The 24,968-nt window shown below is 37.4% G+C and overlaps 1 long non-coding RNA gene across 1 annotated transcript in view; it reads right to left on the minus strand.

Annotated features, from left to right (window-relative positions):
- The window catches only part of LOC140501751 (uncharacterized), a 35,719-nt gene extending 11,039 nt beyond the window's left edge, over nt 1–24,680 (minus strand). Inside the window, exons 1-2 of the long non-coding RNA XR_011966342.1 lie at nt 24,618–24,680; nt 4,241–4,334 (exon numbers count right to left, since the gene is read on the minus strand). This is a non-coding gene — a long non-coding RNA (uncharacterized lncRNA). The remainder of the gene's footprint in view (nt 1–4,240; nt 4,335–24,617) is intronic.
- Between the last annotated feature and the right edge of the window lie 288 nt (nt 24,681–24,968).

Genomic DNA, 24,968 nt, shown 5'->3' on the forward strand with positions numbered 1-24,968 from the left:
TCAGAAGGGAAGTAATAAGATGGACAAAAAAGGCTAAAACTTGAATGACTTTTGCTTGCCTGGATGTCCTCCTCCATTGGATTTTTATCTTCTGATTTCCATGACCGCTATAGGAATGAACTCTCTGATTTTACCCAGAGTTTATATCCTGAAAGTGTGTGAGTATGTGTTTGTATTTTGGTAGAAGGGTGTCAGATTTGTTCATTTCCCATATTCTGCCTGTGAAGTGGTCAACTCAAGTCATTAAGTATTTATAAAGTGCCTACTATGTGCCAGGTATTGTATTGAACACAGAGGATACAATGAAAGGCAAAAATGGACCCTATTTTCAGTTTACTCTCTAATGGAAGAGACATGAAAATAACTATGCACAAATAAGACATTTCTTTGGCTGAAATTGATTTGCAGAAAGGTCAGAGGGGTAAGTTTCTATGGTAGAATGTTCATTTAGGACAGAGGATGTTCTAGAAACATCATAATGGGGTAAGGGTGATGTATAGACTCAAAACTGAGCTCACTATTGTTTCCTCCCAATCCTACTCTGTTCCTAACTTCTCCATTACTATAAAGGATACTACCATTCTTCTAATCACTCATCAGGCCCTCAATCTAGTGTCATTGTCAACTCCTCACTCTCTCTCATCTTCCATATGCAATCTGTTGCCAAGGTCTACTGATTTTACCTTTGTAACATCTCTCACATATCTCCCTTGTTCCCCTCTAAAACTGCCACTAACCTGGTCTGATGTTTGGTCTCCCTGACACAAGTCTCTCCCCTCAGCAGTCCATCCTCCACTTGGCAGCCAAAGAGATTTTCCTAAAGCTTAGGCCTGACTATGTCACCCACCCTTTTCCCTCCCTCTTACAAACACACTCTTTAAAGTCCTGTGACTCCCTACCACCTCTAAGAGCAATATAAAATCCTCTGCCATTCAGAAGCACTTGACAGTCTCCCTATCCCCTGCCCACTTTTCCAGATTTCTTAAACCTTAATTTCCCCTATGCAATCCAGGGACACTGGCCTCCTTGCTGTTCCTCTCACAAGACACTTCACTTCCTAACTTCAGGCAGTTTTACTGGAGGTCCTACGTGAGTGGAATGCTCTCCTTCCTCATCTCTGACTCCTGGCTTCCTGGGTGGCCTTTAGATCTCAGTTACAAATCTCATTTTCTACGGGAAGCCTTTCCTCCTTAATTCTGGTGCCTTCTCTCTGTTGATTATTTTTGATTTACCCTGCATATATATCTTATTTGTGCATAACCGTTTGCATATTGTCTCTTCTCTTAAGCTGTGAACTACTTGAGCTTATACTTCTCCTTCTATCCCCAATATTTGGCACAGTGAAGGCCCTTAGCAAATATTTATTGATGGACTGATGGGATTGGATTCCTCTAAGAAGGAAAGCTCACACTGGAGTGCTAAGTCCTGAGAGGTCTTCAGGGAGCCCTTTCTCAGACACTGGGTGCGAGTCAGGACAGGCAATGCTTTAGCAGTCACCTTCAGGGAAATAAACAGGGAATAACTTGTACTAGTTTGCCTTGGAAGATGTCACAGCCCAACCCTAGTTCATTGACTGCACTGTCATGTCTGAGAAGGGGAGAAAGAGCCTGTGGGCCTTCCATTTTGATTCTTTGATTTTGGGTGCCAAGATTTCCTCTAAGGTATTCACCTAAATATTTCCAGGTTCCTTTCTAGTTTCCCATTAATCAAAGCATTATCATGAGGTCTCTGGCTTTGTACAATAATTTTATTCCAAAGCAGACTTCCCATAAAGTTTATGTAATTACATTTCTCCTACGACTCTTTGAAGGAGAGTGAGGATAGGACAATTTGACATGTTTATGAAAGCAGGTAAAAATGAAGAAGATTTTTATAAAGTTGTCATGTATGTAATGGCTGGAGCTAAAATTAAAGTCCTTCTTACTTCAACTGAGGCTTTTTAAAAAGTAGCTATTTTCTATTTTATTTTTGCCTTTAACAGAACTCAATCTTTTTCTTTCCTTACCAAAAATAATTTCTTGGGATTTATTCTTGGGAAGACTCTAGTATATACCTAATGCATGTATACAGACACACATGCACACATATATAAATACACAATACATGTATGTCACATATGTATAACATAATTATATATACATTTTTATATATATTTTATTATATATTATATATGTATAAATATACATATATATATATTTTAATGGTTCTGTGACTTCGTTGATGTGAAAATTCTGACATATGAGTGATGACTTGCTAATGCTTCTTGTCCAGTGAGATGGCTATCCAGGTCTTCCCATCAACCCTTTACCAAGCATACTGGAGATTGTCCTACATGTGTTTTGAGATTCTGGTCTGTTCATCTATTACACTTCATTTCACTGCATGATCAGACCACCTCTTTTACTAATCATGTGTTACCTAGGTGGTATCTTTCATGCCACTTCATACGTGCAACTTGTCCTTGGGAACATACTACAATTCACTTACATCAACTATAAGCTATCTTCTCTCTTACTTTTAAGGTTGTCCAAAATGTTGATTCTTCAAAAACTGGGGTGCCCTAGGATTTATAGATGTACATGATTGGCAGAAAAATTCTGATGTTAAAAAAGATAGTTTATAAAAATATTTATACCATCACTACTTATGGTTAAAAAAAAAGCACTAGAAACAAAGTAGATGCCCATCAATTGGGCAACAGTTAAACAAACTGGGAGTCATGAGTGTAGTGGAATATTAAATACACAATGGTTACATTTAAGTAGATTAAATAATAACAATTCTGGTGGCTCATCTCTACTCATTTCTAGGACACTCTCCTTTCTTCCTCAATGAGCCTAGCTCATAGTTTTTCTCTTATTGTTCCTGGCCAAAAATAAAGCAACCAGAAGCCACAAGTATATCTTCTATCTGAGGACCAGCTGAGCTAACTATGCATCAGCAGACTGGTAACTCAGTGACTAGTCTTTTGACCATGGAAATCCAAGGCATGTCAATGCCATGGGTCTTCAAATAAACTTGGATGATGAATATTAACTTTCTTAGACAGGAAGTCATAAGAGAATCCAGAAAGCTAGGTCAGAGCTGTCAGTATTATTACCCTGAAGTCCAAGTGCACAACTAGACACCAGTAATGAGCCCAGTCTAAAAATTCTGAAATTGAGTCTTGAGAGTCAATAGTTATTTACTATTTACTATACAAAATAGCATTTACTAAGCACCCACTGTTTGCCAGTCATTGTACAAAGTGCTAAGGGTACAAAGAAAGGCAAAAAAATAAAATCCCACAAAATAAAAAACAATCCCAACTTTCAAGGAGCTCACAGTCCAATGGGGAAAATAACATGCAAATAACTATGTACAAACAAGATCTATTCAGGATAAATTGGAAATATTGAAGAGAGGGAAGACACTAGCATTGAGGGAAGATGGGAAAGGACTCTTGTAGAAAGTCAGATTTTACATTGGACTTGAAGGAAGCCAAGGAGGTCAGGAGATGGAGATTAGGAAGGAAAGTATTCTAGACACTGGGAATAGCCAGGGAAATCTCTCCAAGCTGGGATATGGAATGTCTTAACATAGGTCAAGCAAAGAGGCAAGTGACATTGGATTGAAGAATTCTTTAGTCAGGGATAGGGTTTAGGAGAGAAACAGGGAGGGAATAGGGTATATATACAAAGACTGGCAAGATAGGAGGGGAAAGAGGTTATGAGGGCCATTGAAAGTCAAACAGAAGATTTTATATTTCACCCCTGAGATGACAGGGAATCTTTGGGGTTTATTGAATAGGAAAGTGACATGTTCAGACCTGTGCTTTAGGAAGATCACTTTGACAGTTGAGTGGAACATGGACTACAGTGGGCTGTGAACTGAGGCAGGAAGACCAATTAGAAAGCTGTAGCAATAGTCCAGCCATGAGGTGAGAAAGGGCTTCATCACTGTAGGAAGAGGAGAGGAGAGAGTATACGTGGGAGATGATGAAAGTAGAATCAAGAAGACTTGGCAATGGATTGGTTATGGAGGAGTAGATAATGACACTTAGATCATAATAATAACCACAGTGTTATTTATGTAGATAGGGCTTTAAGTCGAATGAAGAACTTTTTTAGGAGGAAGGCAGTACAAGTATTATTGGCCCCATTTTAGAGATGAGCAAACAGGATCAGAGGAGTTCAGCGCCTTGCTCAACAAGGTAGCAGGACTAAGAAAAGGCAGAGATGGCTTTAAACCCCCAGCTTACCTTCACTGAACTGGTGCCCTTCTAATAGCAGCTCATGGATTCTTGTAACAACACACATTATCACTCATTCATTCATTTTGAGTAATCCTGTAAGCTGGTAAAATGGAAAATAATACCCATCAAAGTCATGGTAGGTTAACATCATAGAAACAACCCAAAAGAACTCAGATGTATGAAATTATTTGGAAAAGAGAAAACACTTTGATATACATACTGAGGAGGGTCACTTACTGAAGGTAAACAAGGGACGTCCAACCTTGCATCTGTCTTAATTTGGAAGTCATGTGCACTGAAAGGACCTTGGCAGAAAGTGCAAACTCTGGGCCCAATGCCACCCTTGAATTTACAAGGAAAATCTAAATGTCTGTGCCTGGCAGCAGGGCAAGAGAATTGACATGCTTCTTCCCACTTTGAATGTATCTGTGTCGCAGAGTTGGCTGTGAATTGAATCGCTACCTTTCCAAAACTTGGATTCTGGCCACTCTAAAGTTATTATGTTTAGTAAATCATTTCTTATGTGAAAGCACACAGGTGTGAACACAGGTGTGCACACACGAATATGCTCCCACACATTCACAAACAGTGCAACAGCCTTAACACAAGTCAGGGCCTGTAGGCAGCCATCTGCAAGGGGTTGTCTCAGGTGCATCAGGAAAATGTCTTTAGCAGGAGATATTAACCCACAGAGATCTGTACAGAAAGGTAGATTAAGGTTATGTACAGATATGGTTATGCTTTCTGTGTTCACCTGATAGCTACAAGAAGTGTTCAGTTTTCTTTTCTGCTAGCTGAAAGTGTAGTATTATTGATAGATTCTCTACAGATTTTATTTTTGAGGTCATACATGGAAGTGTTAGTGCCTTTCAGCATATGGTCTATGTCCAGGGTCATATGTTGGCAGTCCTCATTGGGAGCATGGCCCAGTGAATGGAGTGCTAGAGTTGGAATCCACTGACATCCTGCACCTGACCTTCCTAGGTTCATGATGCCTGAGCAAATTAATCTTCCTGAGCATCCATTTTCATATCTGTAAAATGGACCTAAAATTACTTATATTGCCCACCTTACCAGACCTTTGGGAGAATCTCAAGTGCTTTTCAAACTTTAAATCACAATAGGAATGAAACCTATTATGGCTCTTTCAGTGTCAAAATAACCAAACCTGGGAGCACAACGTTGGACCTGTAGTTTACTGTTTTGAATCCAAAATCAATTTCTCTATTGTGGTCTGAGAAAAAGGCATGATGAAGTTCAGTGAGGGGTTCATCTTAGAAGCAAAATGACCCAGGTTAAAGTCCTGTCTGTGATTTTTCTAGCTGTGTGTCTGTGGGTTAGTCACTTAGCCTCTTACTGCTCCAAGCAACTGAGACCACAACTTACAGAGAATATGCGAATATGATTTAGTGGAGAAAGTTTCCCCACTGGGAATCCCAAATATCAATGAAAGCACAGGTACACACTTAATTTTTTTTAAAATTATGATCTAGTAGGTTTTAGGTAATGTAGAAATCTGGCTTCCACAATGTCATAGGAAGAATGAATAATGTCCCTGATCTCTTTTACTGTGCATCTTTATCTAAGAATGATATGAGCAATAAATGTCATTTATTCACCTCCTACAGCAGTCAGAATGAATGAGCTATTGGGAAAACACTTTCAATTTTAAGAAAGAAAAATTCTTACAAAATGCAAATTATAATGACTGTATGCTTCTCAGGAACTGGGGCAAAAGCCAGTCATGGACAATATTCCCCCTCCTCTACATGTTGCATGTTCAAACTCCAAGAGGTATTTTTTAGGATCATAGGATTATAGATTTAGAGCTGGAAGAGCACTCAGAGGTCATCACATCCCAACCTCCTCATTTTACAGATGAGGAAACTGACCTGAAAAAACTAAGCCAATTAAAGATATTTCAAATTCTGAATTATTTTTGTTTCACATTAGCAGAGTTGTATGGAACTGTCCCTGATCTACTTATAATTAATCATATGTTAATTACCATGTATTACTTATGTGAAAGACCCATAAATTCAAGTAAAACAACTCCTCTACCCCACCACAATCCTAGGTTCATTCCATGTTACACAAACATAAATTATGGTCATTGATTTAGGAACAAAGATTCTCTTTGGGAGTTTTGGAATCCATGCTGCATCCCAGAGTGCAGGTCTATATTTCACATCCCCACCTCTGAATCAGCAGAAGTGTGTGCAAAATCACATGAAATCTGGCAACTTCCCTGCTATCATATGAAGCCAGAACCCACATATGGGGGCTATGTGTACTCTTTATTCCAATATAAGCCTGGACTATGTCATTACCACAAAAATTTATTCCCAATACAATCATCAGATCAGAAGGTAATATAAGAATAGTTGGGGTATTAAACCATGTTTCACTGTTAGAACTGTTGCATCTGTTGTAAAAGGCACTAGGGCATTGCCTTGTTGATCCCAGAAGATGCAGGATAGCACTGAGGGGCTGGGCAGCAAGCCAGAAATATGGAGGCTGAAATGTCTAATCCTCCCATTTCCATTAGGCAGGGTGTAATCTTTAGCAAGTCACTTGACCTCAATTAACTGTCTTAGCTTCTTTTTGTGTAAAACAGGATCTGACTGGGAGGCCTGCCTGAATAAATCACAGATATCAGCCCTTGACTTAGGGGCAAGGTTAATCATTGTGTCTCATTCCAAAGCCCACTAATCATAAAGAATGAATGAGCCAAGTATTCCAATAAGAAGTAAAAGTGATTAGTTTTTACTTTGCCTGCCAAAATGGGTGTGTGTGGGGGTAACAATAAGCATCTTGCTCAACCCACATTGTACAAGTGGGTAGTATCCCTGCAGAATATCTGTTTGGTATAGACCCACAATTTATTCTGCTGGGCAGGGAACCATGTATTTGACATCTGATGGGCAGCTACCATTTTAGTCTGGAAGTCACAGAACCACGTCTGTTGGACGTTATCTACAAATGCTGGGTTTCTTTCTGACAACAGCATTTATCATGTAGGCTGAGTAGGTAAGGCAGAGAATTGAAATCTAGTAGCTGACTTCCTCCCTAAGAAATGGAATGATACTGTGGCTACAGTGCTTCGTCAGTTTGTACCATTACACTGGGCAAATTTGATCATATAGGTGTTATTATCTTGTACTTCTGTGGTCTGGCCGATCGATCCTAGGACAGTTGGTGTCTTGTTGGTAGTTCATTTTGACGTATGATCTTAGCTTCAGATTTGTTGTGGGCTGGTTTTCACCTGTCAAAACCTCAGTCAGTAAGTGCAGTTTACAGAAGCCCTATTTGGGACACAGGACTCAGTAATGGGCTTTACATTAAAAAAAAAAAAAAAAATCTAATGGTGAGAATCTCAAAGACCTGAAACAATCAGATTCCATCTAGCCCAGAGAGAATTCTGCTCAGCCTCCTCCATTGTTCCTAGGAGATATAATATTGTTGGGTTTTAAAAAGTAATTTATGGTGTATTTATAAAATGAAAAAAATCATTAAAATATACTTTTCATTAAGATAAATGCAATCCAAGCAAACATACATACACAAAGTTAGAATCAGCTTTGGTAGATCTCAGTGTAATGCATAGTCCATAATTAGCCCTCAACCCCCCATCCCCACCGCAATTGTTGTTCATCTTCCAGGCTAAGAATTATTTTGAAATTTTTTTATTAAGATTTTATTATGTTGACATGTTTCCTATTCCACATCATCTTCAGCCAAGCTCTGTACACTCACAATTCTCTGGCTAATTGATGGCAGCTTAGTCAAAAGCATCTGGACACTGGTGATGGAAGAGTTTGGTATAGGAGGAGCCAAGATGGCAGAGTACAAAGGTACACATACGCTTAGCTCTTACCCCACAGCCCATAAAATACCTGTAAAGAATTCTCAACAAATTCTACAGCAGCAGAAGCCACAGAACAACAGAGTGGAGGGGATTTCTGTTTCAGAGACCTGAAAAACCAACGGAAAAGGTCTGTCATGTACCGGACACAGAGCAGAGCCCAGTCCTGCCTTGGCCATGAGGCACTGAGAGGAGCAGATCCGAGCAGCCTTCAGGGATGGAATCTCCAGCAGCAGCACGGGTCCCTCAACCTTCAGGTGCTAAAGATCAGTGAGAGGGTCTTTTCAGCTGGCCAAGAAGGGAGCAGGGTGTCCCCTTAACTCAGGCCCCCTCAGGAGGCAGCAGTAGAGGCAGCAGCAGACAAGAGCTCCCAAAGCAGGCAGTGGCCCATATCCATTGTTGAAGGTCTCCTCATAAACCCCCGAGGGAACTGAGCCCCATATGGTGGCCCTGCCACCCCCCCAGCAACTGAACTTAATCTCACACTGAATAGCAGCCCCACCCCTGCCAAAAACCCCTGAGGCTTGGGAGAAGCTCATTTGAATCTCAGCCCCCAAGTGCTAGCTTGGCAGAACTGGAGGCGAAGTGGTTGTGGAGAGGAAACTCAGAAGTCAAGTAACTGGCTGGGAAAAATGTCCAAAAAAGGGGAAAAAAATAAGACCATAGAAGGTTACTTTCTTGGGGAACAGGTGTCTGCCCCCATCCTTTTGGATGAGGAAGAACAAGGCATACTGTCAGAGGAAATCAAGGCCTCTGCCTCCAAAGGGAACTTAAAATGGGCTAAGGCAATAGAAGATCTTAAAACACAAGTTAGCAGCTTACTAAAGGAGAACCAAAAAAATGCTGAGGAAAATAACAGCTTTAAAAAGAGGCTAAATCAATTGGAAAAAGAGGTCCAAAAAAATCAACAAGGAGAAGGAGGTTTTAAAAAGCAGAATTAGCCAAATAGAGGAGAAGGTTCAAAATCTCACTGAACAAAATAATTCATTGAAAGAGAATTGAGTTCAGGGAAATGAATGACTATGAGTTAAACCAAGAAGTTAGTCAACAAAAACAAAAATTTGAAAAAATAGAAGATAAGGTGAAACAACTCATTGGAAAAACAACTGACCTGGAAAATAGATCCAGGAGAAATAATTTAAAAATTATTGAACTACCTGAAAGCCATGATCAAAAAAAGAGCCTAGACATTATCTTCCATGAAATTATCAAGGAAAACTGCCCTGATGTTATAGAATCAGAGGGCAAAATGGATATTGAAAGAATTCATCGATCATCTTCTAAAAGAGACCCAAATAGAGAAACTCCTAGGAATATTGTGGCCAAATTTCAGAGTTCCCAGATCAAGGAGAAAATATTGCAAGCAGCTAGAAAGAAACAATTTGAGTACTGTGGAAATACAATCACAATAACACAGGATCTGGCAGCTTTAACATTAAGGAATTGAAGGGCTTGGAGTGGGATATTTCAGAAGTCAAAGGAACTGGGATTGAAGCCAAGAATCACCTACCCAGCAAATCTGAATATAATACTTCAAGGGAAAAAATGGTCATTCAGTGATATAGTCAAATTTCAAGATTTCATGTTGAGGAAAAGACTGGATGTGTATTTAAAAATTTGACTTCCCAAGACAAGAATCAAGAGAAGCATGAAAAGGTAAACAGAAAAGAAAAATCATAAAAGACTCTCTGAAGCTGAACTGTTTACATTACTACATGGAAAGAAAATCTTTTTAGCTCTTGAATCTTTTCTCAGTATTTGTGTAGTTGGAGAGATCGTACATACACACCCACACACATACACATAGATAGATAGAGAATACAGGGTGTGTTATATCAGAAGAGAACATATCCACACACACACAAAATAAAATAAAATAAAATAAAATAAAATAAAAATTAAGGGGTAAAGGAGGAAAATTCTGGGAAGAGAAAGGGAGTAATGGAATGGGGGAGGCTATAACTCATAAAAGAGATAAGAAAAATCTTATTCAGTGGAGGACATAAGGGAGAAGGGGAGAGGGGGAAAAATAAAGCTACTCTCTCCACATGGGGCTGAAGGAGGGAATAACATGTTCACTAAATTTGATATGAAAATTTATATACACCACAGGAAAGTAGGAGAGGAGGCAACAAGTGGAGTGAAGGAAATGTTAGAAGGGAGGGCAAATGGGAGAAGGGAGTCACTAGAAATAAGCACTTTTGAGAAGGGGCAAGGTCAATTGTAGGGGGGAAAATAAGAGGGGATAGGGTAGGTCAGAGGGCAATATAATTAGTATTACACAACATGATTACTATGGAAGTCTTTTGCAAAACAGCACATATTTATTCTGTATTGAATTGATTGCCTTCTCAGTAGGGCTGGGGAGGGAGGGGGGAAGGGAGAGAAGTTGGAATTCAAAGTATTAGAAATGAATGTTGAGAATTTTTATTGCATATAATTGGGAAATAAGAAACTGCATGGATAGGGGTATGGAAATTTATCTTGCCCTGCAAGAAAAGAGAGAAGATGGGGATAGGAGAGGGGTGTGGTGTGATGGAGAGGAGGGTACATTGAGGGAAGGACTAATCAGAATGCAAGGTATTAGGAAGCAGGGGGAGTGGAGTGATGGGGATAAAAATTGGACATGTTACAGAGTGAGGCAAAAGCAATTAGTATTAAAACAATAGACTGAATTAATTACTGAGAATAAATCAATGGCATTTTTAGTTTGGAGAAAAGAATTTTAGTCTAAATTTCCTAGAGGAAGGTAAACTTGTGTAAAATTTGGCATTGATGGAAAAGTCAAGGTTTTAATTTAATCAGGAACTAGAACATGTATACAAAGGCATGTAGCCACTTAAGACTTGCCTCAAAAGATGTTCCTTAGCTAAAGTGAAACTATAATCATATTTGAAACCTGGTTATTGGAACTTTCCATTTTTAGATGCTATGGGACTATTAAGTAACTGTTCTTCTGAGTCTAATTCCAGATATGGATAGCAAGAAAGGTGATCTGAGCCTCCAGTACATGATGCCAGTAAGCTGATGAGATGCTGGTATGAACTGCATAAGTGATCTCAAGGGAAGGGTGGGAGAGCAGCCGTTCAGCATGGGCTGAGGTGGTATTCTCCTGACTCAATTTCCCCACTGACACCTGGCAGACCCTAAGCCTGACTGAATGCAAGTGGACAATCTAATCCTGCCTGGAAGTGACATGAAGTTGGGGAGATATTGTATCCCTGCAATGTCCTTACTATTGGTGGCAATTTCCTATAGTTAAAAGGTTTGTAAGCTTAATACCAGATCTATTCAATTATAGATTATGGGTAGGGGAACATCTGAGGTTAAGTCTAAAATTAAGCTATTAGGCATAGGACTTTAGACCAACGACAATAAGTTAAGAGTCCTTTAATTCTTAGGAATACTGTGGAGACAATTAGGTCAAGAGCTTGTGAAGTTAGCAACGTAAATATTATTTGTATCTCAGTTGGTTAATGTTTTAAAAAAAATTCTTTTGTGGTCCATATTGTAAATGCTTTAAAAAGAAGTATCACCTGACCAAAAGTTGGAATTACTTTATCTGTTATAAACTGTGTTAAAAAAACAAAAACCCAAGTCTGGGCATGATGTAGCTCCAGAGCAGATTTACACTCTTGATGAAACAGGTCTCCTTTTGTGATGCTCATCAGTGTTCATCAATGGAATCATCAATCAACTTTGGGGTTAAAGATTAAAAGAACATGTTGACTTTTCTTGCTTGTGCAAAGACTATGGGCTCTCAAAAAATCAACACTTTAGATAGAGACTGAAAACTTTAATTGTTCTAGAGTTTGTTTCTTAAAGCATGAAGTTGTGAATAGATAAAGTAAGAAGTTAAAAAAAAAAGAATTTGCTATAAAACTTGGGACCACTGCTGTGGTTTCCCACAGACAGCAATGGCATTTGTCAGGTGGTCAACACCCTTTTCACATTCACCTTAGGCTAGTAATTCCTCACCAAGCTGTATTTCTTCAAGAAAGAACTTCTCAACAGCTTCTACATCTTTAAGTTCAGGTAACTTGGAAAGTCCAGCTCTCTCTTCAGCAATCTTCTATTTTTTTCCACTCTCAGAGCCCATGCTTGAAGTTGGGGTCACTTCCATCTCTTGTGGTTGAAGTAAATATAGTAGTCGATGAAGAGGAGCCCTGCACACATCAGTGGTGATTGCACCACTCTGGCCCACCATGTTTCTGGCTGCAGCTTACACAATGGAACCGTCCCTAGCTGATCCCCAAGCCAGAAGTATATGACGTTAATGTCTATTCCCAAAGTCAAGCTCATTGTAGAATCTGAGTTGGAAGGAAATTTAAAAGATAGAACTCCCTTGAATCCCTTTTACAGTGTCCACAAAAAGTGGCTATCTAATCTCTATTTGAACATCTCCAGTAAAAGAGTTCACTAACTCATGAGATATCCCATTACATTATTTGATAGCCTTAATTATTTAAAGAAAAGATCTTCATGATGAGTTGAATTTTCCTCCCTGTAATTTCTGGTCATTGGTCCTGGTTTGGCCCTCTAGAACTAATCAAAATGAGCTTTATCTCTGTTCCACATAGATCTTCAGATATAGAAAACCAGATATTCTTTCTTCCTACATCCTTTCCTTAGAATAGATATCTTCAAAACAATTTTCAAAGTCCTACTCTGATGCCTGGTCATGAAATGAAGATAATCTAGGGAGTTTTGTTGGCTGTGTCACCAGAGAAGAAGCTCTCCAGATTCTACCAGAAAAACTTCAGAAGTGGTCTTGGGAAGAGTCTGTAGTTACTGTCTGGGGACTGGACTACCTCCTCATGAAGTTTGCAACCAGTACTTTAACTGGTCCCCAGACCATAGACACAGTTTCTTCTTGGGACCCGTTTTTAAAGTGGATCATATAGAAGTAGACCAAACAGCACTGATATTCCTTTTATGATTTCCTTTGTTTCATGGCCATGGTAACCCATGAAACAAACAAACAATCAAATTGCATAATGAGCCTCAATGCTATCCAGATCACTTCTATGTCTATAAAGATGATTGCAAAACAGTAGCTAAGGGGGCAGAGAGGGTTAAGAATGACAGTTCTTAGATTAATAATAAATACTAAAACTTGTGACTCTAAATATGATATTCCAGTATCCATAAAGACCAACAGGTCTTATACAACTGAAGCAACAGAACCACATCAGTATTAGTTATTCTCATTGGGTGCAACACCAGAGGACATAAGACAGTTGAAGCTAAAAAGGAAATGTAGCTTACAGTTTATTCTTGGAGTGGAAAATAAAGGAGTTGATTTTATCATGTGCTCAAAGGCAATAAAAAAAGTCATTTCATGGTACACTTGATCATCTAGCAGCAAAGTATCAATAATGAGAATAAACAAAAAAGGAAAATAGCATAATCATAACTGTAGCCTATAGGCCCAACACTTGTGCAGAGGATGATTAAGTTAAGAAATTTTAGATGTGAGAATGAAATTGTCTAAACCAGGTCAACATAAATCATGTTATTTAGTGATATGAATGAGAAGGTGGTCATGAGGGAGGATAATTCTTTTAAATGTTTGGAAATAAAGGTCAGAATTGAGAAGTTAAAGAGGACAAAAATTTATGGAATATTCAGAAGCTACATTCCTATATATCACACAGACTTTTTTGAGTAAGACAATTAAAAGTTGTTGTAAATAAACAACAAACATCATTTTAAAAATGCAGCTGACTATTTCTTACAGAGAGGAGACAATCTCCTTGGAAATAAATCTTTAATATAGTTTTTGTTTAGTCATACTTGTTAGAGCAGAAATCAAAAGCAATACAAAATTAGAAAAAAAAAAGATAAAGATGAGAAGATATTACATGCAGTTAACACATCCCTAAGTTGACCTATTCCAACAAGGTGTTGATACCAAAAAAGTAGGGGAGGAGGGATGGATAAACTTATAGAGACTAAATCTTATTATTATTGTTTTTACAGAATTTTATCCAATGTAACATGATTGTCACATGGAGTTGCTAATGGAACCCAGAAACCACATTAGTCAGCAAACAATTGGTTTCCTTGTGAAGTTAACTAACATAGGATCCAAGAATATCATTCGTTTAGGACAGAAACTCATTTAGGAAATCATTTAGGAAAATGATGGTAAAAAAATCAGAAGCAGTATCACTTCACAGAACAGTGAAAAGCAATGACAGAGAAAACATTTCTATAGAAAGCTTGGCATAATGCCTCTCCTTTTAAAAGAAAGGCATGTGTGCTGTGTGATGACTAACTTTGATAGACTTGGCTTTTCTCAGCAATGCAAGATTCTAATTCAGCTCAAAAAGCCTCATGATGGAAAATGCCATCCACATCCAGAGAAAGAATTGTGGAGTCTAATGCAGATTGAAGAGTACTATTTGCTCCCTTTTGTTTTGTTTATTCTTTTTCATGGTTTATTCCATTTGTTGTAATTCTTCTTTGCAACACGACTAATGTGAAAATATTTTTTAATGTGAATGTATATGTAGAGCCTATGTCAGATTGCATGCCATAGTGGGGAGAGGGGAGGGAGAAGGGGAGAAAATTTGGAATGTGAAAAAGCTTGTGGAACTGAATGTTGTAAACTAAAAATAAATAAGTATTTTAAAAAAGAAAGACGTATGTATTTATGAAGGACAATGCTTATAGAATATTTCATGTGATGTCACTTTACTGGTTTTGCTTGACTGTATGTATACATATTTAGTTAATGAAGGACTCACAGCAGGGGAGGGGACATCTAGAAATGACTAGGATATGAATACAAATAATATTACTTTGAATCCCATTTTTGTATGGGACTCAACTAATTCAGATCATCTCAAAAACATTTATAAATTACATTAGGACACCAACAAATAAACAGATATTGGAACTAACTAAGAAATTACATTATACTTAGAAGCCACCATGGATAATAAAATCAATCAGGTTTTTTAATAGTATTTTGTTTTTCCCAAAAAACATGTCAAGACAATTTTTAGCATTAATTTTTACAAGATTTTGAGTTCCAAACTTTTCTCCCTCCCTTCCTTTCTTTCTCCTTCTGAAAACAGTAGGTTGTTTGGTATAGGTTATACATATGCTATCATGTAAAATATATTTCCATAATAATCACAGTTGTGAAAGAAAAAACAGATCAAAAGGAAAAAAATTATGAAAAAAAGACTAAAGTAAGTGGAAAACAATATGCTTTGATCTTCATTAGGAGTCAATCACTTTTTTATCTGGATGTGGATAGCATTTTCCTTTATGAGCCCTTTGTACTTATTTTGAATCATTGTGTTGCTGAGAAGAGCTGAGTCATTCATAGTTGCTCATCAAACAATGTTGTTGATACTTAGTACAATGTTGTTCTGGTTCTTTTCATTTCACTTTGCATCAGTTCATACAAGTCTTTCCAGGTTTTTCTGAAATGTCTGGTCATCATTTCTTATTGCACAACGGTAATTATATTCAGATACCACAACTTGTTCAGCCATTCCCCAGGTGGTGGGGAATTTCCAATTTCCAATATTTTTACCATCATGAAATGGGCTGCTATAAATATTTTTTGCACATGTAGATACTTTACCCTTTTTTATGATCTCTTTGGGTCACAGACTTAGTAGTGGCATTGCTGGATCAAACCACAGTTTGGTTGTCCTTTGCACATAATTCCAAATTGTTCTCCAGAATGATTGGATCAGTTCACAACTCCACCAATAGTGCACTAGTGTTCCAATTTTCCCACATCCTCCCCAACAGTTATTTTCCTTTTTTGTCATATTAGCCAATCTGATAGGTGTAAGGTGGTACCTCAGAGTTGTATTAATCTATATTTCTCTATGCAAAAGTAATTTAGAGCACTTCTTCATATGCCTATAGATAGCTTTGATTTCTTCATCTGAAAACTGCCTGTTCTTATCCTTTGGCCATTTATCAATGGGGAATGGCTTATATTCTAATACAATTTGACTCATTTCTCTATATATTTGAGAAATGAGGTCTTTATCAGAGACTTGCTGTAAAGATTATTTCCCAGCTTTCTTCTAATTTTGGTTGGATTTGGGGTTACAAAAGCTTTGTTTGTATAAAACCTTTTTATTTTAATATAATCAAAATGATCTATTTTACATTTTGCAGTGTTCTCTATCTTTTGTTTCACCATGAAATTGTCCCTCTCAATCAAGTTTTTATTAAACATCTGCTATACTTTCTCTGTAGTATCATATTCAATATTTAAAGCTAAGTTATTTTGGAGTGTAATTAGGGGTGTGCTGGGACCAACTTGCATGGATACATGAGAGGGTTTATACCACAAAAACTGAAAATCAGTAGATATTACAAATTAGTATTTTTTGTTTTGTTTATATAGACAAGAAAAGGATGAAGAAAATGTTAATAATTCAGATTAAACTTAAAAAATGTGTCATGTGTACGTTTTATTTTTCTCAGAAAGTTAGTTGCTAAATATTTACCAGCACATCACCTTGTGTGGCATCTTTTGTCATTCCAATCTTTTCTTTCCTTTCTGATAGCTTTTGTGAAATCCTTCATGATTCTGAATAGAGAAAATCTTGAAACCATGCTGAGTATTTTTAATGCACATTTGTGTTATCTAACCTTAACTGGGTCCTCAGTGCTGGATGGTCAACTTTTAATTCTTACTTTATTGATTATATCTCATTTCTTGGAAATTATTTGGTTTTTTTTCCCCTCAAGCCAATCCTTTCTTTCAGTCAAGGATTTTCTTTTCTATTCAATCAAGAAGATTAAGGCCATCCACTAAGAGCTACTTCTTATTCTATATATTATACCTTCAAACCTTTCTGCATTATCTCCCAACCTCTTTTCCTTTGCTTTAGTCTCTGAAGAAGTAAAGTCTCTCTTCAGTAAGACCAAATCTATTGCATAAGCCCTTGGTTCCATCTTCTCCTGCTTTCTCCTGGCATCTGTCAATTCACTCATCTTCAATATCTCCTTACCTACTAGATCTTTCCTCTCTGAGGAAAAATATGCTCCATCCTTTAAAATATCTTGTTGGTTCTGACATCAAGATATCATATTCTAGTTCTTTTCCATTTTACACACAATATCCTAGATAAAGCTGTCTACATTCATTTCCTCCATTTCCTTACCTTGCAATCATGTGCAGTCTGACTTCCAAGCTCACCACTATACTGAAACTATATTCTCCAATGTAATAAAATATGTCTTAACTGCTAAATCTGACATCTAATATTTGAACTCTCTGTAGCTACCAGCACTGCTGGACACTATTTCCTCCTGAATATGCTCTTTTATCTTGGCTACCACAGTAATATTGTTTCCTTGTTTTCTTCTTACCTGTCTGTTGACATTCTTGAAGTTTCCTTTACTGAATCACCCATTTCTCACCCTTTAAAGGAAGATTTCCCCCACAGTATTATTTTGCTTTGGGACCCCTTATCTGTTTATACTCTTAATATGAATGAACTCACATTTCTTTTGTGTTCAAATATCATCTCTGTGCAATGGTGGACAGCAGCATGCCTGGGGAAGTAGGGTTGGTGTGATATGACGATATCATGGGAAGAGAAAAGACATCAGGATCCTGCAGCACTGGAGGTATGAGTTCCATTCCCTATGTGTGTTCCCTAGGTGTGGGCTCTCTAGTAATGTAGTCAGTATATATGCACACTCTTTCCACTGGCATTGTGCATTTGGGGGAGGGTACACCCTAGTTTTATGGACAGAGAGTTTTGGGGCTCTTTCAATTAATGTCTTTGTTTTGAGGTAATTGGGTTAATTGGCTGATAATTAAAGGTGAACACAATGGTGGAGGTTTAGGAACTATAAATTTACAAGTATGAACCTATAGATATCTTGAACTTGGGGTGCTAGGGAAGCCCACCCCAAGTATAAATAGGAGAGGAAGGTAGCGAGAAAGAGATCCAGTATCCCTAATAGAAGCCTCCTTTGTGCCTTGAGAACTCAACCTCTATGAACAAATTTAACAAAAGATACAATAGCCCCTCTCTTCATCTGAGTAAATGTTTAGATACAATATTACACTGGTAAAAGAATCAGAGTCAAGAAATCTGGAATTTGTGACTTGACCAGATGAGAGAAGAAACTATCTGCCATGTTACATTAAAGGAACTTTGTTGCCAGTAACATCTGGTTGGATTTCTTTGCCTTAATCTGACTGTGACAAGAATAGGGTTCTTGCTCAAAGAGTAAATCAAAGTTTTTGGATCAACTACCTCTAAATCAAGAGGGAAGCTGATGGACAAGTTCCTACACTCTCATTCTTATGTCCTGACAAAAAAGAGCAGCAGAATCAAATTCATAGAACCATAGAACTTTATTGTTGGAAAGATCGTTAGAGGTTCTAAAACCCTAATTTTACATATGATAATATCCTGCATCTATGTCACAGTATGTTGTCCTGCTTGATATTTTGGCATACAGGAGATACTTTACTCAGGAACCTGAGGTTTGCAACAGATCTAAATTCAGGAGAGTGTATAGCTATGTGTTGACTCTGTGTAATATGCCTCCCTTCAAGAAATGAGACTAGGAAACCTGAGATTGTTTTTTTTTCCTTTTGTTCAACTTGAGGAAAATATGTACCTAATCACTGAGTTTCCCATTCCTAAATGGTATCACATAATCACTGTGGTTATATAGTTTTATAACTATATAGCTATAGTGGTGCATTCTATGATTTGCCATAGGATTACCCCAAGTGGTTCTCACTACACATGACCATCTACAGTATTTTCATTCAATATGTTTTTATACTTTCATTGTCCTTCCCCTCCTTGTCCATACATACAGGGATGTTTTGGAGGCAAGTTGAACCAGCTCAAGAAGCTGATTCATTGTGAGCATTTACACTTTGAAAATTGACAAACACTACAAATTGGGGCTTTTTTTTGCTTTCTTGATTATCTAGACTTAAGAAAGTGATGGAGAAACATTAATGATGCATATTCAACTGAAAAGTGTGTAGTTCTCTAATTCTTCCCCCTCACACCTGGAGAGTTGCTTGTTAAACATTTACCAGCATTTTTCTGCACACAGTAGATCATTTTGAACTACAGGTTTCAATTCATCTTCCATTTATGCCAAACCTTCTTCACTGTGTTCAATTTCTTTACAAAAAAAAAAAAAGATTTTATATATTTATTTGTTTTTAGTGTTCAACATTCACTTCCACAAGATATTGGGTTCTAAATTTTCTCTCCATCAAAAATTTGGAACTCAAAATCTTATGAAAATGAATGTTGAAAAATAAACATATAAAATTTAAAAATAAATAAATAATTTTTCTTATTTCATTCCTCCCTGACCCCAAGACAGCATGCATTCTGATTACTTCTTCCTCCAATTTGTCCTCCTTTTGATCACATCCTTCTCTTCCCTTTCCCCTAACCCCTCTATTTTCCTATATGCTAAGATACATTTCTATGCTTTGTTGCCTATGTATCTTATTTCCCAGTTGCATGTAAAAACAATTTTTAACATTTGTTTTTAAAACTTTGAGTTTCAACTTCTCTCCCATTCACCCTCCTCATCCATCCCTACTGAGAAAGCAAGCAGTTTGATATAGGTTATGCATGTATAGTCATGCAAAACACTTCCATAAGAATCATGCGGTGAAAGACTAACTAAATTTCCTTCCATCCTATTCTGCTCCCCCTCATTTATTCTATTCTCTTTTTAGACCCTATCGCTCCCCAAAAGTGTTTACTTCTAATTACCACCTCCTCCCATTTGCCCTCCCTTCTATCAACCCCCCTATCCCTTGTTTATCCCCTTCTCCCCTACTTTCTTGTAGTGTAAGATAGATTTTCATACCAAAGTGAGTGCGCATGTTATTCCCTCCTTAAGTCAAATGTGATGAGAGCAAGGTTCACTTTTTCTCTCTCACCTCTCCCCTCTTCCCCTCCACTTAAAAAACTTTTTCTTGCCTCTTATTTGAGAGATAATTTGCCCATTCTATTTCTCCCTTTCTCCTCCCAATATATTCCTCTCACCCATTAATTTTACTTTTTTAGTTATCATCCCTTCCTATCCAACTCACCCTGGGCCCTCTGATTATACATACATATATATATATGTATGTATAATCAGAGGGCCCAGGGTGAGTTGGATAAATATATATACATATATATATATATATATATATATATATGTATATATATATATATATATATATATCCCCTCCAACTACCCTAATACTGAGAAAAGCCTCAAGAGTTACAAATATGATCTTTCCATATAGGAATATAAACAGTTCAACTTTATCAAGTCCCTTATGATTTCTCTTTCCTGATTACTTTTTCATGCTTCTCTTAATTCTTGCATTTGAAAATCAAATTTTCTATTCAGCTCTGGTCTTTCCATCAAGAATGCTTGAAAGCTCTCTATTTCATTGAATGACCATTTTTTCCCCTGAAGTATTATACTCAGTTTTGCTGGGTAGGTGATTCTTGGTTTTAATCCTAGCTCCTTTGACTTCTGGAATATCACATTCCAAGCCTTTCTATCCCTTAATGAAGAAGCTGCTAGATCTTATCTTATCCTGATTGTGTTTCCACAATACTCGAATTGTTTCTTTCTGGCTGCTTTCAACATTTTCTCCTTGACCTGGGAGTTTTAGAATTTGGCTACAATATTCCTAGGAGTTTTCCTCTTGGGATCTCTTTCAGGAGGAGATTGGTGGATTCTTTCAACATTTATTTTACCCTCTGGTTCTAGAATATCAGGGCAGTTTTCCTTGATAATTTATTGAAAGATGATATCTGGCCTCTTTTTTTGATCGTGGCTTTCAGATAGTCCAATAATTTTCAAATTGTGTCTTCTAGATCTATTTTCCAGGTCAGTTGTTTTCCCAATGAGATAGTTCACATTGTCTGCTATTTTTCATTCCTTTGGTTTTGTTTTAAAATTTCTTGATTTTTCATAAAGTCATTACCTTCCATCTGCTCCATTCTAATCTTCAAGGAATTATTTTCTTCAGTGAACTTTTGGACCTCCTTTTCCATCCAGCCAATTCTGCTTTTTAAGGCATTCTTCTTCTCATTGGCTTTTTGAATGTCTTTTGTTGTTTGGGTTAGTCTGTTTTTTAAAGTGTTATTTTCTTCAGCATTTTTTTGGTCTCCTTTAGCAAGCAGTTGACTCATTTTTCATGATTTTCTTGCATCACTCTCATTTCTTTTTCTAATTTTTCCTCTACTTCTCTTACTTGATTTTCAAAATCCTCTTTGAGTTCTTCCATGGCCTGAGACCAATTCATATTTTTCTTGTAGGCTTTGGATGCAGGAGCATTGACTTTGTTGTCTTCTGTTAGTGAATTTTGGTCTTCCTTGTCACCAAAGTAAGATTTTATAGTCTGATTCTTTTTCCAGTTTTTGCTCATTTCCCCAGCCATTTACTTGACTTTTGAGCTCTTTGGCAAAGTGGTTCTCTGCTTCCAGTGGGGGTGGAGAGGTGTATTGTCAGCTCTTGATCCCCCCACAATCTGTGTGCCTGGAGCTCCAGAAATAGTCATTGCCACTGACCCTGCCCCTGCTGCTGCTGCCATGGGCTTCTCCACCCCCTTTGCCACCCTGGGGCTAGGACTGGACCCCATGCTCTCTCACACAGGTTCCACAGGGTTTTTGCACTGACCTTCCAATTTGTCCTCACCATTTTGGGGTCATAAAGTCTGGAAACCACCACAGGTGCCAGAGATTCCATTGTCTCTTCCTCCCACTCCCTGTCTCCCCAGGTCAGGTCCTGTCTGTGCTAGGGCAGCCCACTCTGCACTATGCTCTGTGCTAGAGGGGTATGAAAGACACTTCCCATCAGTATTCCAGTCTGTCTTGGGCTGGAAATTTGTTTCACTCTGTCATTCTGTGGGTTCTGCAACTCCAGAATTTGTTTAGAGTCATTTTTTACAGGTATTTGCCTGGGCTTGAGGGGAGAGCTCTAGCAAGTTCATGCTTTTACTCCACCATTTTGGCTCTGCCCACCCACTGTGTTCAATTTCAATCTATATTTGTCATTTTTCCACCACCAACAAACTGAAAGAATGAACATATTGTATAGCAATATCTACATATTAGGTATGTCAACCAAATGCCTTACTCCTCCTACTGCCCAGTTTGTGAATAATAATGCTGTATACCTTTCCTCCCTGTCTTACCAACATTTACTCCAGGAAAGCAAGGAGAGTTTTTCCTTAAAAAATATTGAAATCATCCTCAAGCATTAATTATTCCACCACCAACATAAAAAATGATCAAAGAATATGAACAAGTAATTTTCTTTTCTTTTGTTTTTTTTTGAAAAAGCATTTTTCAAAAGAAATACAACCAACCATATACAAATGTTCTTGATCACAGAACAATTAGTAAAATGCAAACTAAAACAACTTTATGACTCTACCTCATACATATCAGGAACAGTGGATCAAACCCTATATTTGGAGTCAGAAACACCTGTGTTCAAATCCAACCTCAGCTCTTCACCAGCAATGTGACTCTGGTCAAGTCACTTAACCATTCTCAGCCTCAATTTTCTCATCTCCAAATTAAGGGTAATAATAACACATACCTCTCAGGGTTATTGTGAAGATTGAGAGATATTCTTTAAGAGTTTTGTAAACTTGAAAGCATTATATAAATGCTAGCTATTATTCTGTTATAAATACATTTGAGTGACCTACTCATAATTGTAGGAATGGAAATGCCTCATAGGAAGAACAACTTCAAAACACATGTTCTTTCATAGAGTTTTATATTCTGGCCTTGGATCTTCAAGTCAACAATATTGGCCTCATTCTGAGGAAGGATTTGCATCCAAGGAAAGGCAGTCAAGGTTGGATCCATGATAATTTGCAGTTGTTATTAATTTCAATGACTCTCTGAAGGAAGACTCTATTTTTGCCTAAATGAAGAAATCCATTATTTGAAGGCCACCCATAGTAGCAATGGTGTCCAACATGCATGATATCTATTTGATTGAGCAAATAGTGAATAGAGAGGTAGCCTCAGAAGCAGTAAGGTCTAGATCAGAGTCAAACCTCTAGAGCACACTGGCTGTAATGATAAGCAAATCTTTTAAGTTTTGGATGCCTCCTGGGCAATTCTCTAAGAATCTAAATTTCAGAATAGTTGATGACTTACTTCGATTGAGGGAGTGCCCTGTACTGATGAAACCATAGTCTGGACCAAAACAAAACAAATAAAAAACCTCTTTAACTAAAAAGCATTTATTTAGTATTAGAAGACCTAGATTTGAGTTTAACTCCCATACATTGCTAGCTGTGTGCCTTGGAAGAAGTTCATCTCTCTGAGTTTCAGTTTTGTCACCTGAAAATGAAGGGATTATTTAGTGGATAGAGTGCTAGTCTTTTAAGCAAGATGTAGGCTCACTCAAGTACCATCTCCAATACTCCCTACATGCATGACCACAGGCAATCCACTTAACCTCACTAGGCCACAGTTTCTTCAAATGAGACACTTGGAATTGAACTCCAAGCTCTCTTCTAACTATGAATCTATGATTCCCATAATCCCATCCTATAATCTAAAGATGGGAATAACAACATCTGCACTGCCTACTCTATGGGGTTATTCTGAGGATCAAGTGAGATAAAGGATACAAACCACTTTGCAACCAATCACATACAGACAAAAATAGCAAATTATGACAATAATGATGATGATATTGATAATGATGGTGGAGGTGGTGGTGGTGATAATGACACCAATGTTAATGCTGATGTTAATGACACTGTTGATGGGTATATTCCTAAAATATCCATGTTCACTGATTATGGAATGTTATCTTACAAAGCTTTTTTCCTCCTACACTTCTGATTTTTCTGCCTATGATTCACATCATTGTAACACTTGATCATTAATTATTTCTAATCTATAATGGGCTGAATTATGGGAATCATGGAAATGGGATTACTTGGTGGGCAGTACCACCATCCCTGATCATTTTGACAAAGTTGTAGGTTGCTGAAGAAGACCAATTGATGACAGGAAATATATAACCCATATTTTGTGACTCATTTATCCTGATAGATGGTTGGGGAGAGGGAGTCAGAGGCATCTTTGAATCCTGTCTGAGATTCCAAATCAGGTATTGTATAGGTGTTGAACCTTTTAGAAATATTTCTATAATTTAGAGATAAATTTATATTTAGAAACACTTAGAATTAGATTTAGAAATCTCTATAGATGTTTATAGATGTTAAATATATATATATATATTTGATTGAAAAATCAGGTTTTACACAATAACTATTCTAGACACAAAGCTTTTCTCATTTTCCTCCCACATTCATTTAGTAGTGAATGTCTGTGCTTTGTATCTAGAAAGAAAACATGGTTATCAAAGACTCTTAGGTTCAAAGTGTTTTATCTCTCTTATCAGATCATCTTACCACAGGTTACATTTGTTTTCATAAATTTATGAGTAACAGATTTGAAGTCATTAAGTGACTTAGACAGTAATACTCACTGTAAACTCAGGAAATCCAAAGAGGTTACTGGAAGGACATGCCTCGGATGGTCAAAGGCTCATGGAATGCAAAGGAAGCATGCTATGGTTACTAGAACACTGGACTTAGAAAGATCCACCTCTGACAGTAGATATGTGGTCCTGAATAAGTCACTGAACATTCCTTGATTTCAGTTTTCTCATATGTAAAATAAGGGTGTGCTACTTGAAGACTCCTAACTCATTTCTAAATACAAATGCATGATCTCAATTTCTGTAGTCTCAGAGGCTTTTCATGTCTTTACCAATTTAGCAAAAAAAAAAAAAAAAATCATTGTAAAGCTAGAAGATAGGTTCTTGTTTTATTTCTGA

This window comes from Notamacropus eugenii, chromosome 4 (assembly GCF_028372415.1).
Source record: "Notamacropus eugenii isolate mMacEug1 chromosome 4, mMacEug1.pri_v2, whole genome shotgun sequence".
Classification (NCBI taxonomy): Eukaryota; Metazoa; Chordata; class Mammalia; order Diprotodontia; family Macropodidae; genus Notamacropus; species Notamacropus eugenii.